This window comes from Pristiophorus japonicus, chromosome 2 (assembly GCF_044704955.1).
Source record: "Pristiophorus japonicus isolate sPriJap1 chromosome 2, sPriJap1.hap1, whole genome shotgun sequence".
Lineage (NCBI taxonomy): Eukaryota > Metazoa > Chordata > Chondrichthyes > Pristiophoridae > Pristiophorus > Pristiophorus japonicus.
The window spans coordinates 265,825,146-265,839,156 of NC_091978.1; the positions used below are offsets into that span (position 1 = coordinate 265,825,146).

The 14,011-nt window shown below is 42.3% G+C and overlaps 1 protein-coding gene across 3 annotated transcripts in view; it reads left to right on the forward strand.

The window, feature by feature from the left end:
- spock3 (SPARC (osteonectin), cwcv and kazal like domains proteoglycan 3) overlaps nucleotides 1–14,011 on the forward strand; it is a 1,033,635-nt gene that overhangs the window by 204,383 nt on the left and 815,241 nt on the right. The gene's annotated exons all lie outside the window — the stretch shown is intronic.

Consider the following 14,011-nt stretch of genomic DNA (forward strand, 5'->3'; position numbering starts at 1 on the left):
TGAAAAAGACATATAGTATTGGACTCCTGAGCATTCAAAATGTGCCAATACTGGGGGTGGGAGGAAGGGTATTTGCTAACCGTTAACTATGCTAACTGCCCCCACTCTGATCCCAGATAATCTGGTGGAATCGGTAGCAGTTGTCAGCAGCACCTATCCGTAATCATAAAAGAACTATAGATGTTCCTGTTCTAAATTCCAATGGTTAACAGTTTAACCTGATTTAGTACATCAAGTTGATCCAAAATTGAATTTTCACTCATGCAGGATTTTTAACCAATTAAAATAAGTGTTACTATGTCCCTAAAAATGCAAATTCCATTCAGGAATTTTTCTTATGGTTTTAGGACCAAGTGCAGCAGTGAGATAGAGCACTGTTACATTACCTCTGGGATCGAGATTACAATTTAACCCAGATAATTGGATGTCTCATGCCTATGATGGTCTTAGCAGGAATTATTCTGTGCAGACTGTGTTTATTCATGGAACACTGGGTGCAAAGGAAAATCGTCCTACATTCTCATGTGCGAAGTGTCATCGCTCACTTTGATGAACCCTCAGGAAAAAGAAACAACTCCCCGCAGAAATAGTAAGGACAATCTAATGAATAGTTACAACAGGACAAATATTTTCTCAGGAAAGAGATAACTAATTAGTACCTATAGCACATGAAGAGCTTTTGTATGAAAATGTTTCCAACCTTTTTTGCATCAGCGATCTCCTGTAAATATTGTAGCCTTCCACAGAACACTTGCCCTTAAACTTACGAAAGGCACGACACAATGTCACATGACACCCTCTAGTACTGAGATTTAAAAAAAAATCTGCAACAGTAATTTATAATCGTTAATTGTTAAACTATCAAAACCTCAATTTTATATTTCTGTGATTTATTATATCCCCCCTCTTCCCACACATACACACTCACCACCATTGATGTTTTTGTCCCTATTTATTTTCCTGGAATCAATCAAAAAAACATATTTCACTCTCTCTGAAGAGATCTGTTACAAACTTATTTCTGCCACAGGAGGCGAAGATGAAAACTTAACCTGTTATTTTATAATTACCTGTACCACAAAATAAGGATATTTCATTATTATTCATTTGACCGACGACAATTTCTATTTTTTTAAATTGCATACATGGTTCAAGAGTTTTTCCTCTGCAAACTAAGCATTTTTTAAAAGCCAGCTTTATTCTACATGTTCCCTTCTGTTCTGAAGGCAGCCACTCATGTTGTGGTATGGTCAGAGTGCCTCCCAGTGTCCACATGCCTCACTTTCTAGCAGTTATCGTTAGGTAGGGATCAGAAGTAGGAACCCTGGTTGTGTTTCTTAACCCTTCCCGCACCCACTCCCCATAGCCCAGGTTTACCAAGGATAATTGCAACATCTCTACTTGAATCCCCAATTAGATCAGTTAAGTTGACACAGACCAATGTTTTGACCTGGGACCTTACTGGTTTGTATCGCTAATTAGTCACACTGGGGATTCATTTATGCAGTGAACCATCAGAGAGCACAACAGTTATTTTAAAAGGACATGAGATACCAATTTATATTGAACCTTGGAATTGTTAGAAATAAAGGGGCCGAACTTGGTGAAGGCCAAGTGCCACCCAAAAGGCCGCCGATGGCTGCCGAGAGACCGGGCGGCACTTTGGGCGGGAAATTGATGAAAGATAATTTAAAATTTGGGCCGGCGGCAAACGAGTGATGTATGCCGTCAAACTGGGTGGGAGCGGGTGGGAGCTCCCAATCTCGGCGGCAGTCGCCAGCAGTGGGCGGTAAGGCCATCAATTTCTGCCCCAAAAGATTTTAGGATCATGTTTGTTCAATATTTTTAAATAAAGATGTTTTACAAATGGTTTCAAAAAGATGTTATGCCTCAAAAGCTTTATCTGTGATGTAAGAAAAGCAAAAGTGTTTCACTAGTATTGCTTTATATTCGTCTTCCTAATGTTTGAATGTTTGTAATGGAGTCTTCATTCAAAAGCCGACAGATGCTTTTTTAGTGAAAAGTGCCTTCTAGTTTGCAAAGCATAAGATAGATCAAAACTCAGGACTTGTTAATTGAAACATGAGTTGATTGTTTTAATCTGAAATATATAATTACAGTGGCTTGTGATTATCTTGACTATTCAACTCTACATATATGATGCACAAATTTGCCGATTCTGTTTCAATCAAGATTAATATTTAAACCATCCATGTAATACAGTTATCGTCAAGTGCAAAACTAGATTAGAAATAGTATCAGGATTCCTGTAATTGAGTTCATTCTTTTAAAGTACAGTTGCAGAATTTCAGATTGAATCTAGCTTTAAAATAAATGTATTTTAGATCACAGAAATACATAATTTTTATGAAATGATAATTATTCTAGAGTGTAGATTGGATTTTATTTTGCAACAATTTGCATTTCTATAGTGCTGTGCACCCACAATTTTCCAAGATGCATTACCTCTGAGCTCTGCTCATCAGTGGGATCACTGGATCGTGAACTTGCCCCTTTTGGTCAATGCATTCTTATGGAATTTGTTTTTATTTTCCTAATGAACGTGACATGTCGTTAATTTTATTTGAAGGTTTTTTCTTTTTGTTTCTAAACATTTGATTTTCTCTAGGTCCTCTTCCAATGGCACACTGAAACAAGTTCTTAGAAAACATACAGTAGTGACCTATAATCATTTGTCTTAGTGTTTTGGGGAAATATTTTAAAATTATCTATTTGGTTTTCATTTTTCAGGCTTTGTAGCAGTTAGATACAATAATGGGGGGAAATTGCATCAGAAGTGTACTTTCATTGATTAGCAGTTGTGTAATTAAAAGAAGCAATTAAATATTCTGCTTAATGGCAAATGAGGTGCCTCAGTGTCTGGCTGTATTCCTTTATGGATTCAAACTAAATCTTATATCTTCCGAGCTACATCAACAATTTTATTGGCAGATCCACTGGTAGAAGTAAAGTGTCTTCATATTGCTAAAACTGCAGATACAAAGATAGATCCTATTACTGGTGTCTAAAGTTATATCGATATTAAAGCAGTTAACCCATACGGATCCTCTGATGGGAGGGGAGGAGAAATGCAAAGATAACTTTTATTTGCTCAACAGGGGAAGGTACTGCATTCTATGCAGTCCATAAACTGAAGCACATTAACAGCTTTTCATTGACTGTGGACCAGGCTATGCCAATGCATTTAACTCACCAACAGAGCAAAGGCTAAGCTTGATTGTACAGGAATAATTTTCCGCCTTTGTACTTCCAACAGGGTGCTTCCCTGCAATGCATGTCAGAAATTTGGGCAGGCACGGCACAGGATTTTCTGACCATGTAGAGTTATGATTAGAAAATCGTATGCAGCATGTGCCTACATTTCAGATATGCAATTCCAGCAGGCCAGGTACTTTGCCAGAGTATGAAATCAGAAAATTATCCAAAATATGCATACATAGGAATATTAATATACTGACCATCTGAAGTGGTAAGAAATTGAATATGAATTTAGTTGTGTCGATTAAATTAATTTCTAAACATAATCAAAACCAAACAAGTAGTGACAGCAGTCAAAAGCTTTTTTTATACATAGTTTTTTTTTTACAAACAGCCTAGAAATTACTTTTGGTGTTAGTAGTGGATGAATACCTGAAGCATTTTTTTGTATTCATCTGTCTACTATTTTAGCAGAGGCAGTAACCCATTTCAATAAAGCAATTTAATGCCTGCATTGAAATAGGAGACAAAGGAATGTCATGCAAAATGCATTAAACTAATATCGTAAACCGTAATGTGCAGGTTTTATGCATAAAGATCTCACATTAATTGATTGATTCTGTGAAAACAGTACTTGTATTCATATGGTTTCACAGCTATATTTTGAAATAATGGTGTTGAGCTATTTAAAGATTAGATGAGAGCATGGGACTTATAGTGTTAATGCTCAACTCCCATCTCGTGAGGATCTGATCCAGCTGCACAGACTCGCTGGATTTCCCATTATATGTGAACTTTTGAAAACTTGTTTCTAATCAATAAAGGCATTGGGATGAATTGCGTGGTTGCAAAATAGGTGATATTGGATCGGCCACTCGTTATACACCCCGCCCGATTTTCCTTTCCATTGACTTTAAGCCCATGAAAAACATGATCCAGACTCGTCTTGGCAATGAGTGCCATCTATTAGCACTCATTGCCAAAGCCGGAAGAACTTCAAAGACCTCACCGGGTTCATCAAGTGAAGAGGAAATAATTACGATAGCAATGAGTGCAGCGCTGGAAGTATGTTTTGGATTTCTGCTCAACTTGGTCTTCCTGTCTTGAATACCACAAACTACTTTCCTGAAATATCCATCAGGGATCACAAGAGCCTTTGTACTGCCAGTACTTCCTCTTCAAGTGTTCCTTCACTCACATGAATGGAAGCCGTGAAAAATCTATTAGATATTTACACCTAAAAATTGGAGGTGTTATTGATGCCATTGACGCCTGTTTTGGAAAAAAGGAGGCCATCTCACTTCTGCCCACTGCTGGCAGGTCCCGTGGTCGTCATCATTTCCGGCTGGGTGGCAGCACTGCCGTGTCCACGTTCGCTGGGGATATGTAGATTATGCAAATAGTGACGTCGGTGAGTGCGCAACACTCACCTGACCCCCCGATCTGCCATTTTCATGTTTTCCGTTTCACTTACTAGCCTGTTTTAATTACGACCAGCTGACCATGTGTTCAAAAGCAGTAAGGAACCACCAACAATGGCTATTTAAAGGTATCATCAGAAACAACTTGCAGCTGAGATGTGTTTTCAGTTTGACTGGCTTTGTGTAACTATCTTTAAATCTTGCAGCTTTCTAAACTTGTTTCAAGTTCCTTAGGTGACAGGGAGTATTGCTGCAAGGAGAACACCTTTATTCTTATTTAAAGGCTCCTGCTCACTTGCTCACAGTCATGGGGGCTCTACGTGCAGTTCTCCTCACACTCGAGTATCTTACTCACCTAGGGTCTTCAGAAACTTCTCATCCCCACCGAAGCAAGGAGCAGTGTATTGGAGGCCACGATTCATCAAGGATGTAGCTACAGAACTCTGCCACCTCCTGCAACTAGACCTGAAGTCTCAGAACAGGGCAACCACTGCTCTCCCAGTGGCCCTCAAGGTCACCGTGGCCCTGAATTTCTTTGGTAGCAGATCCTTCCAGTCTGCAGCAGGAGACATAGCTAACATCTCCCAGTTTGTTGTCCATCTATGCATTTGGGAGGTCACTGAGGCATTCTACAACAGAAGGGACTACGTTTTCTACTCTTTGAGCAGAGAGAAGCAGGGCGAGAGCGCTTGTGGCTTTGCCAGGATAGCGGGCTTTCCCATGGTGCTGGGTGCCATCGAATGCAACCATATGGCTTTTCAAGCTCCGTATACCAATCCTGAGATCTTCTGTAACCGCAAAGGCTACCACTCACTTAATGTGTAGCTGTTGCGTGACCATGCTCAGCGCATCCTGATGGTCAATGACCGCTATCCTGGCAACAGTCATGATGCATTCATCCTGCCTCAGTTCGGTGTGCCAGCAATCTTCTAGCCACCATGTCAAACCTTAGCGTAGCTGCTCGGTAACAAGGGCTATCCACTCTGCACCTGGCCGATGACTCCACTCTGCTACCACAATACTCGTGCCCAGCACTCCTACAGTGAGAGCCATGCTGCTACCAGGAACATCATTGAGCAGACCATTGGGCGCTGAAGCAATGGTTCTGCTGCCTTGACCACTCGGGAGGAACACGCAAGTAATCGGCGAAGCAGGTGGTCCCATTTCGTGTTGGTCTGCTACATGCTTCACAACTTGCCCATCAGGGCACAGCTCTTGCAAGCAGGGATTGTAGGACCACTTGAGGAGGACGAAGAGGAAGAGGGGGAGGAAGGGAGGAAGCAGACACCAAATCCCCCTTCCAACGGGCTGTCTGTGAACTCTTCATCAGACTCCGATTCCAATGAATGAACCCCAGATCCCCATTGCTCACCACATGCCCATCATACCATCCCTCTGTAGCACAACATCACAGAGTCCTCCTGCGCACAAAGCTGAAATGAGAGCCACCACAAAATAAATATTCCTAACATTATTAATACATTTATAAGTATTCAATTAACAGTACTGTATCAACAAATCACCCTTGCGCAATCCCTTAGTGCCTGTCGTTCGGCTACCCATTCCTGATCTAGGGCTCCTACGAAGTGCTCCCCCAGTAGCTGCAGCATGGTTGGTGGAAGGTTGCTGAGTTTCCATGTGGGAGATTGCAGATGGCCTTGCAGAATTACCTCAACCAGCTGTATCCTAGAAGGCCCAGCTACAGACTGCACCTCCTCAGCTTGGGCGAGCAGTCCGGGCCAGCAGGTAGCGGCAAGGGTACTGCCGAGTGGCACTGGTGGGAGTAGAAATGCTGTCATTCTGAGAGAGAACAGCAGGTTCCTGCTCCACAGACCCACTGCCACTTTTGAGACTTGTAAGCCCAGCCATAATGGCAGCAATCTGAGCTTTCACTGTAACAGTGAGATGATGGGTCACTTCTGCTTGTGCTACAATGAATTATGCGACATTTGCCATCATACACAACATCATGGCTGGGCCTCCTGGAGTTGTCCATCATTCCCAGCCTGGAAATCATGGGCTCCAAGCTTTGCGCAGAGCCCCGTCCAATGTTGTAGGCAGTCTCCTCCATGCTCCTTGACACTGACAAGAGGCTCTCTGCCAGGCTTGCCATTGCACCTAGGATTTTCATGTGCATGCCCATCAACTTTCTTCTGAAGACTGCCCCATCGAAGTCATCATCTGAGTCATGTACAGCAGAACTCTTGCACAAACTCGCCCTTTGGGGAACTGGCGCTAAGCTACCTTTTCCCCTGGCCTTGCTGCAGCCCACTCATGCCCGGTGCCTCACCTTGTGCAGATTATGCATCTACACTACCCTCTAAATTCTGTGCAGTGCCAGTTTCTGACCTGGTGTTTGCGAGTGTCAGATGCAGTGACAGTGTGCCACCTTTTTCATCTCCACTTTCCTCCATGATATTGGGGACAGGTTGTGTTAGTGGCACTTCTTGGTAATCTAAAATTAGAAAGGCACAAGAGTCGAATTGGGGTGAGAAAAGGTGGGAAAGCAAGGTATTCATGCATACACCAGCAGCAGCTTGTAAGTGAGAAAAGATTGTGCGATGATGGGAAGTGAGATGTGCGAAGTAACATAGAAACATAGAAAATAGTTGCAGGAGTAGGCCATTCGGCCCTTCGAGCCTGCACCGCCATTCAATGAGTTCATGGCTGAACATGCAACTTCAGTACCCCATTCCTGCTTTCCCGCCATACCCCTTGATCCCCCTAGTAGTAAGGACTACATCTAACTCCTTTTTGAATATATTTAGTGAATTGGCCTCAACAACTTTCTGTGGTAGAGAATTCCACAGGTTCACCACTCTCTGGGTGAAGAAGTTTCTTCTCATCTCGGTCCTAAATGGCTTACCCCTTATCCTTAGACTGTGACCCCTGGTTCTGGACTTCCCCAACATTGGGAACATTCTTCCTGCATCTAACCTGTCTAAACCCGTCAGAATTTTAAACGTTTCTATGAGATCCCCTCTCATTCTTCTGAACTCCAGTGAATACAAGCCCAGTTGATCCAGTCTTTCTTGATAGGTCAGTCCTGCCATCCCGGGAATCAGTCTGGTGAACCTTCGCTGCACTCCCTCAATAGCAAGAATGTCCTTCCTCAAGTTAGGAGACCAAAACTGTACACAATACTCCATAAATCGGACTATGAATGTACATACCGTTATTGTCCCCAAGGGCTTCAACTTCGTCCGTTGCCATAGATTCAGTGACTACCCCTCCAATTATGTTGAACACACTCCTTCAGTTAGCTCAAGGTCTGTAAAGTGGCTTGGCCACCTGCCGCTGCTTGTGGCATTTGTGAGCCACCTTGGTCTGCAAGAGTAAGTTTAGTGTATGAGTGAGTAGGGTGCAATGTGTTTGGTTGATATGCCTGCCATAGTTGAATAGCTGTCAGTGTGAGAGTTGAGTGTTAAAGTTGCAGCAGTGGTAAGGTTGTGATGTTAAGTGAATCTATGATTGTAAGCTTTGAGTGGTGATAGGTAGAGTGATTGAGATGTGGTGCATTGAGCAGTGTGTGAGGCTTGTAGTGTAGATGGTGGGATATGCCATTTGCTGAAGCCTTCACTCCGCTTGACCTGCCATATGTGATCATTAAACTTCTTTCAGCACCTGATCCATGTCTGTGGTACGACACTGTTGGCCGTGACATACGCAGCTATCTCTGGAAGTGTGCTTTGATAGTTTGCTGCCACCCTGCATGGACAGGACACCCCACCTTCTCTCCACTGCCACTACCAATGCCTTGAGAGCCATATCTGAGAACCATTTGGCTCGTTCTCTGTGTTGTTGCTGAGCCATGCCTTCAAATTCCAATGAAAATGAGATGGTGTTACATCATAGCACCTCCCCTTTAACTATTGCAGTGAGCCTCGGCTAAACATTACTTGCCATTAGACTGCACTTGATATTGACCCACCTGTTGAGCACTAAGCCAACCAGCAGCGCATTTAGTGCTGAGATCAGCACTGCAATCATGTAAGTCAACAGGCAGCATGAACTTTGCTGCAGCCAAATAATGCTGGCTCTTGACGACGCCTGTTTTCGGGCCATATCCAATTTCTGGGCCGTACTTGCTTATTTTCTGCATCTGTTATTACTGCTATTAAGGAATGCTTTCTAACACCTGAGTTATGTTCCATATAATGCCAAGTAGACTGCCTTTTTAGCAGAGAGAACAACCCACAACCAGAAATAACAAATTGTCATTCACTCTCCAAAAGCTCTTGCTGGAAAGCATCAACTAGCCACCCTCAAGCCTCCTGCCACAGAGAAAGCACCAATTGAAAGGGTACACAATTGTAGGCACCAAAGGGAAAACATGGTGGTAAAAAGCAGTAGGGAAGCACAGAGACTTGTTTTCATTAAAATGTTGTATTGACTGACTGGGTATGTGGTATGGTGGAGGGATTCCTGCAAGAAAAAGTAGTAAATGGGTGCTTTAGTAGTTCTGGAGGAAAACTACATGTCAACATATGAATGAGTTAATGTAATTGCTAAAGGGGGACAAGATTGTTTTTGCAGTGGACATAGATCTTGGGTGAAATTGCCTCTTATAACCTGTGTACACAGATGTCTGGAAGCTTACAGTGAATTCCTGGGTGAGTTCTTCCCGAAGTGTGTCTTTAGCTGCCTGCTTACCCTGCTGCCTTTCGTTGCCTTTGGTCACAATGCATCCTTCACCTCCTCAATACATCAGTAGATAACCGATGGCCTGTGTGCCCAAGCTTGCAACCCACACTCCCAACAAGGCACTATGCCGCCTGCAGAGCTTTGCAAAATTGGGACTGTAAGACCTATTTTGTTCCCTACTGATGTAAATATTAAAGTAAATTTGCAAGGCCGGTACTGACAGCGGGATGTTCCACAAAGCCACGTAGTGGAAAATCTCAGGTGCATTGGCACAATTTTCTATCTATTGAAATCAATGCCTTTATTTTGCAATTCTCCTATACCCAAAGATCCTGGCTAAACTTAGGTAGTTGAGGAAAGAAGAAATACCAGGGGGAATAGCGTATTTAATTTTAGGCAAAAAAAAATCATTGCTTTACAAAGTTCTTTGCCTAGAAATTACAAATATTATTGCTGGTAATAGCAGATGAATATTAACACATTTTTACAATGTTCTGTTATCTGCTGTTTTCACACAGACATTAACCAATTTATTTCAAGTGAGTTAAAGAAAAAGATGTCTGAATGCATTAAGTACTTGCCCACTGATGTCGCTAATGTTAATTTATAGGTCAATTTTAAGTCAATATTTTAGTTCCAAGGTCATATTCCATTTTGTAATTAGGATTGAAAATTATATCCAGGAATGTTGGTGGAATTGGGCATTTTGGAAGAACAACCTGAGGTGTAGTCCAATTGGGTTTCACTGTTACTTCTAGTTTTGAGTGGAGGTGTAGATAGCATTTCCACCTTAATCACAGCATTAATGGAATTTCTATATCATACGCTTAACTCATTCATTCTCAGAGTTCAAAAATTGCTAGATCCCAGAATTTTCTAAGCCTGTTCCATTTTTATTTATTTAATTACGTTATGCTTTTACAGGTTCCAGGCTGTCAGTAAACAGTTCCTATCTCACTTGTTTACTTGTTTTTGAAAGGCAACAACAGCCACCAGGCACAAGGTATGGCAGTCCTCCACTGAGAATAGGTGTGTGACTATCAAGTGATTGCTGATAAATAATGATAACTGGATATGAGCATAATTTAAAAAAAATTGTATCTACATGGTCATCATCAAAAATATAGAAATAAAGCATAACTGCATGGCATGAAATAAATGAGCCTGAATAGTCAGTTTGAAAGAAGAATAGCATGGGTTAATCAATGACAGATTTGTTAAAAGCAAATCGTGTTTGATGAAGTAATGGGAGAGGGTCAATGAGGGTAGTGCAGTTGATGATGTGTATATGGAGTTTTAAAAGTGCTTGATAAAGTACTACATAATGACTTATTTGTAAAATTGAAGGCCATGGGATTAAAGAGGCAATGGTTGCATGGATACAAAATTGGCTAAGAGACAGCAGCAGAGAGTTGTGGTGAATGGTAGTTTTTTAGACTGGAGGGAAATATACAGTGGTGTCCCCCAGGGGTCAGTATTCAGATCGCTGCTCTTTTTGATATATATTAATTACCTAAACTTGGGTATACAGGGTATAAATTCAAAGTTTGCAGATTGACACAAATCAGAAAAGTTGTAAACAGTGAGAAGGATAGTAATGGACTTCAGGAAGATGCAGACAGATTGATGAAATGGGTAGACACATGGCAGATGAGATTTATGCAGTGAAGTCTTAAGTAATGTATTCGTCAAGGAAGAATGAGGAGAGGCAATGTAAACTAAATGGTACAATTTAAATGGGGTGCAAGAACAGAGGGACTGCGGGTAAACATATATAAATCTTTGAAGGTAGCAGGACAAAATGATAAAAATGTTAAAATTGCACGTGCTATAATTGGTTTTATAAACCGAGTCACAGGCCTAGAAATTCGAGAGTGCTGGAAAGCTCTTGGTGGCACCATGGACCACAGCTAACAGCTGACAAAATTAATGGCGCTGGCAGCATCGGTATATTGGTGCTGCTTCCTAATTATATTAGCGCAGCGCTAAACTCACTGTGTAAGTCCGGTTCTCCTGGTGGTAGTCCCGGCAGGAGGACCAATGTGGCATGGCCATAGCATCACTTCAGCAAGAACAGCCTTCTCTTAAAGCAAGGCTGTCATTTTAGAAAGCAGTGCAATCCCTTAGAGGGGAACTGCCTTCGAAAAGGAAAAAAATAAAAATCATTTAAAAATAGACAGTTTTTAACCCTTCGAGCTCAACTGCCTTCTGAAAAAAAAACATTAAAACTAATTCCAAAATGGCAGTCCTCAGCTCTTAAAGAATTGCCTTTTGCACCTAAAAAAAAATGGGATAAGTGCTTTAGCACTAACACAACTAGCTCAGCAAGCCAGGGAAAAGCCCCCAGGGTCTTGCACGTAACACTTCAGCTTTGTGCAAAGGGTCAGCACTGCAAGACAGGTGCTCTACACACAGGGAGCCAGGAAGCCCTCCGGAAAGAATGATATAGGACCAGATCACTGAGACTGTCACTGTCAGCAGTGTAGCCCCCACAACCTGGCTCCGGTGCCCAAAGAAGCATCATCACCTCAGACCAGTGGTCAAGTTCAGTGAATGCATCCTCAAAAGCTGAATCCTACTAACTACATCACAAGCCTCGGACACTGCTTAATGCACAAACCACCCCCCGCCCCCCCCTGCAATCACTCACCTACCAACAATCTGTACCAAACACGAGGCACATCTCCCATTCCTAGCTTCACCATACTCCCTTGGAGGAGACTGTGCTGGCCATTCTTGGTAGGGGCATGGCTGTGCTCTTGTTGGGGCTGAAGGGTTACAAGGTACTGGTATCCTCATATGTTGGCCTCCTTCACGTGCCCCATGCTTTCCCGCCCTTCCCTTCTCTCCAGACTTGTGCCTTCCTCATTTCAAACACCCAAGAAGTGCAGTCTGGCCAGTGAGTGGTGTACCAAGAGGAGGGAAAGGAGAGTGAAGAAGATGATGAAAAAACACCGGCACTTGATTTCACACTCTCAGCCACCAGCTCCTCAAGGTCAATGTGCAAGGCAATCGTAGTCTTCTCCACTGAAAGACAGCAGCCTTCCACCAGCCAATGGGGCAGCACGGCGTGAAATCAGCAGGATAGGCAAAGCCACACGCAAGACAGTCACTAAGGGAATGCAGAAGGATGATGAGTTAATTTCTTGATGTCATATTGGATGGATAGATGTATACAGTTGGATTGGAAAGTTTACCTTGTGGTGGCCTTTATTTCAGCATTGTGGCCAAGAGGGCACTGTGATAGAAATAAAGGATGGTATCCAATTAAAAACAAGGGCATACAAAGTGGCCAAAACTAGTAGGAGGACAGAAGATTGGGAAGTTTTTAAAAGCCAGCAAAGAATGACTAAAAAAATAATTAAGAAAGGGAAGATAGATTATGAAAGTGAACTAGCACGAAATATAAAAACAGATAGCAAGAGTTTCTATAGGTATATAAAAAGCAAAAGAATGGCTAAAGTAAATGTTGGTCCCTTAGAGGACGAGACTAGGGAATTAATAATGGGGAACATGGAGATGGCAGAAACTCTGAACAAATATTTTGTATCAGTCTTTACGGTAGAGGAAACTAACAATATCCCAATAGTGGATAGTCAAGGGACTATAGGGGAGGAGGAACTTAACACAATCACAATCACTAAAGAGGTGGTATTCAGTAAGATAATGGGACTAAAGGCAGATAAATCTCCTGGACCTGATGGCTTGCATCCTAGGATCTTAAGAGAAGTAGCGGCAAGGATTGTGGATGCATTGGTTGTAATTTACCAACATTCCCTGGATTCTGGGGAGGTCCCAGCAGATTGGAAAACTGCAAATGTAACACCCCTATTTAAAAAAGGGGACAGACAAAAAGCAGGAAACTATAGACCAGTTAGCCTCACATCTGTGGTTGAGAAAATGTTGGAGTCCATTATTAAAAAAGCAGTAGTAAGACATTTGGAAAAGCAAAATTCGGTCAGACAGAGTCAGCATGGGTTTATGAAGGGGAAGTCAAGTTTGACAAATTTGCTGGAATTCTTTGAGGATGTAACGAACAGGGTGGATAAAGGGGAGGCAGTGGATGTGGTGCATTTGGACTTCCAGAAGGCATTTGACAAGGTGCCACATAAAAGGTTACCGCACAAGTCAAAGTTCACAGGGTTAGGGTAATATATTAGCATGGATAGAGGATTGGCTAACTAACAGAAAACAGAGAGTTGGGATAAATGGTTCATTCTCAGTTTGGCAATCAGTAACTACTGGGGTACCGCAGGGATCAGTGCTGGGACCCCAACTATTTACAATCTATATTAACGACTTGGATGAAGGGACTGAGTGTAATGCAGCCAAGTTTGCTGACAATACAAAGATGGGAGGAAAAGCAATGTATGAGGAGGACACAAAAAACCTGCAAAAAGACAGGCTAAGTGAGTGGACAAAAATTTGGCAGATGGAGCATAATGTTGGAGATGAGGATAAGTTTCTTCTCTCAGAGGGTTGTGAATCTGTGGAATTCGCTGCCTCAGAGAGCTGTGGAAGCTGGGGCATTGAATAAATTTAAGACAGAAATAGACAGTTTCTTAAACGATAAGGGAATAAGTGGTTATGGGGAGTAGGCAGGGAAGTGGACCTGAGTCCATGATTGGATCAGCCATGATCATATTAAATAGGAACAAGAGCAGGCTTGAGGGGCCGTATGGCCTACTCCTGTTCCTATTTCTTATGTTCTTATGCTCTTATAGTCA